General features: G+C 49.9%; 1 pseudogene; it reads left to right on the top strand.

The window, feature by feature from the left end:
• Nucleotides 1–301: 301 nt before the first annotated feature.
• Nucleotides 302–1329, top strand: LOC123073832 (COBRA-like protein 5; annotated as a pseudogene).
• The last annotated feature ends 2395 nt before the right edge of the window (nt 1330–3724 follow it).

A 3724-nucleotide genomic window follows, 5' to 3' on the forward strand; every position in this document is an offset into this window, starting at 1 on the left:
TCTAGTGCTTCTTCTGCTGCTATCCCGTATGTGTTCTTCTTCTTTCTGTTCGAGGTCTTGCCTCAGTTCCATGTTCTAGTGTTTGCCCTACATATGTTAGGTTCTACTTCATAGATGCACCTTGCTCTACTATCTACTCTAGATATGTTTGGCTACAATTCATATATGCAGATGCTATTTACCTTCTCTCTGTCAGATCGCGTGACTTGTTTTATTTCTACTATATTAGTCATGCTTCATCTAGTATTTCTGTTATTAAAATCATTCGGTAAATTGCTCATATTTCCAACACACACGCCCTCCGTCCGCCGTCGGCCTCCTCCCCGGCATGCCCTACAACCAGCAGATCGCCAACTGTTGTCGCGGCGGCGGCGTCTCTGCCTACGGCCAGGACCCCGCCGGCTCGCTCTCCGCGTTCCAGGTCTCCGTGGGGCTCGCGGGCACCACCAACAAGACGGTTAAGCTGCCCAAGAACTTCACGCTCATGGGCCCAGGGCTAGGCTACACCTACGGCCCGGCCACGTCGTCCCCTCCACCGTGTACTGGAGCGCCGACCACCGCCGCAAGACTCAGGCGCTGATGACGTGGACGGTGACGTGCACCTACTCGGAGCAGCTGGCGTCAAGGTACTCGACCTGCTGCGTCTCCTTCTCCTCCTTCTACAACAGCACCATCGTGCCGTGCGCCCGGTGCGCGTGCGGGTGCACCCCCCATAAAAGCACCAGCGGGCGCGGCGGCAAGAGCCACAGCGATGGGTGCATCGCTGGCGACTCCAAGCGCGCGTTGACCCCCGGCGTGAACAGGCCCAAGAAGGACGGCGCACAACTGCTGCAGTGCACCAACCACATGTGGCCCATCCACGCGCACTGGCACGTCAAGCTCAACTATAAGGACTACTGGCACGCCAAGATCGCCGTCACCAACTTCAACTACCGCATGAACTACACACAGTGGACGCTCGTCGCGCGACACCCCAACCTCAACAACGTCACCAAGGTCTTCAGCTTCCAGTACAAGCCCCTCCTGCCCTACGGCAACATCAACGACACCGCCATGTTCTACGGCCTCAAGATCTGCAACAACCTGCTCATGGAGGCCGGCCCCTTCGGCAACGTGCAGTCGGAGTTGCTCATCCGAAAGGACGATGCCACCTTCACCCTAAGCCAAGGGTGGGCATTCCCGCGCAAGATCTACTTCAACGGCGATGAGTGCAAGATGCCGCCGCCGGACTCCTACCCTTACCTGCCCAACTCCGCTCCGCTGCGTTCTTCCATCATCACCGTTTCCTCGACGTGCTTGATGTTGTTGCTGTTGCTACTGGCATCATGATCTATCCTGGTGGCATAAGTTTCACATTAATTTTGTAAAAGACAATGCAGTCTAGTAGGGAGGGGCATTTTGGTCTTGCAAGTACATTATCTATCTTCCAAAGAAGATATCTTCAACTGATTCCATTGTAATCCTTAATTAGATGCAAGTTTCTTTGTATTTTTTTATTTTTGGATCTTAGATCGAAAGCAATGTACCTGTATTGGTTGCATGTACGATCAAAATTACCACTATTTCTAAAAAAATGCTAATTGTCCCTAATTGAGAAAACCATCAAAAGTACTTAGCAATCCCCGCTCTAATCTATTAGGGGGGTACCTCCTAGAATGGCGGTGCGACGCAAAATGTGGAGGCCAACACCGACGGTAGGCCATGCGGAGATAGCCACACTTGCCATGGCGCATGGTGGCGGCAAGAGAAACAGCGACAAGTGCATCGCCGGCGACTCCAAGCGAGTGCTGACCCCTAGCGTGAACACGCCAAAGAAGGACGGCGTGCAGCTGCTGCATTGCACCAACCACATGTGCCCCATCCGCGTGCACTGGCACGTCAAACTCAACTACAAGGACTACTGGTGTGTCAAGATCGTCGTCACCAACTTCAACTACCACGCATGAACTACACGTAGTGCACGCTCGTCGCACAACACCCCAACCTCAACAACGTCACCGAGGTCTTCAGCTTCCAGTACAAGCCCCTACTACCCTACGTTAACATCAATGACACCGGCAAGTTCTACGGCCTCAAGCTCTACAACGACCTGCTCATGGAGGCCCGCCCATTTGGCAATGTGCAGTCATAGGTGCTCATGCGCAAGGACGACAACACCTTCACTTTCAGCCAGGGATGGATGTTCCCATGCAAGATCTACTTCAAAGGCGATGAGTGCAAGATGTTGCCGCCAGACTCCTACTACCTGCCCAACTCCGCTCTGCCGTGTTCTTCCATCATCACCGCTGCCTCGACGTGCTTGATGTTGTTGTTGCTCCTGGCATCATGATCTATCCCTGGTGGCATAATTTTCCAATTAATTTTGTAAAAGACAATGTAGTCTGGTAGGTAGGAGCATTTTTGTCTTGCGAGTACTTTATCTATCTTGCAAAGAAGATATCTTCACATGATTCCAGTGTAATCCTGAAAGTGCAACTATCCCTGGGTGGTTTTGGTAATTCCTAAAAACATATAGCTCATTGAGCTAATGCTATTTCAAGATAAACATTTCAGGAAAGCTCAATGACTGGCATGGCATGGATGAGAAAAGTGGACCCCTCAAAATGCTAAGGACAAAGGATTGGTTCAAGCCCAAAGCTCGGGACTCTGCATTTTTCATTTTAAGTGATCCAAGATCACATTGAGTCCATAGGAAAAGCCAATACTATCAAGAGGGGGTGAGGTGTTGCTTAATGAGTTTCTTGCTCAAAATGCTTAGTGATATGCTCCAAAAACCCGCAACTACTTTCTCACATCCACATATGTCCCAAACCAAAAGTCAAACTCGGCCCCACCGAAACTTTCTATCCGGCGCCACCGAATTCAGTTGACATAGCCACTGCCAGAAACCCTAGTCTTTTCGGCCTCACCAAGATAGGATTGTAATCTCTCTGTTTCCCTTTGTAACGTTTCGGTCAAACCGAGATGAGCGATCGGTCCCACCGAGATTGCAATGCAAACACTTTGTTTCCCTTTCGTAACATTTCAGTCCAACCGAGATGAGCGAATCGGTCCCACCGAGTTTGCCTGACCAACTATCTGTTTGTCTATTACCAAAATCGGTCTCACCGAGTTTGTGTAATCGGTCTCACCGAGATTACGTTATGCCATAACCCTAATGAAATCCGTCTCACCGAGTTGACGTGTCGGTCCCACCGAAATGCCTAACGGTCACATTATGAACTAAATCGGTCTGACCGAGTTTCACGATTCGGTCCCACCGAGTTCGGTAAATTATGTGTAACGGTTAGATTTTGTATGGAGGCTATATATACCCCTCCACCCACTCTTCATCCGTGGAGAGAGCCATCAGAACATGCTTACATTTCAAACATATATTTTCTGAGAGAGAACCACCTACACTTGTGTTGAGGTCAAGATATTCCATTCCAACCACATAATTATTGATCTCTAGCCTTCCCCAAGTTGCTTTCCAATCAAATCATCTTTCCACCAAATCCAATCCTATGAGAGAGAGTTGAGTGTTGGGGAGACTATCATTTGAAGCACAAGAGCAAGGAGTTCATCAACAACACACCATTTGTTACCTCTTGGAGAGTGGTGTCTCCTAGATTGGCCAGGTGTTACTTGGGAGCCTCCGTCAAGATTGTGGAGTTGAACCAAGAAGTTTGTAAGGGCAAGGAGATCGCCTACTTCGTGAAGATCTACCCGAGTGAGGCAAGTC

This window comes from Triticum aestivum, chromosome 3D, assembly GCF_018294505.1.
Source record: "Triticum aestivum cultivar Chinese Spring chromosome 3D, IWGSC CS RefSeq v2.1, whole genome shotgun sequence".
Classification (NCBI taxonomy): Eukaryota; Viridiplantae; Streptophyta; class Magnoliopsida; order Poales; family Poaceae; genus Triticum; species Triticum aestivum.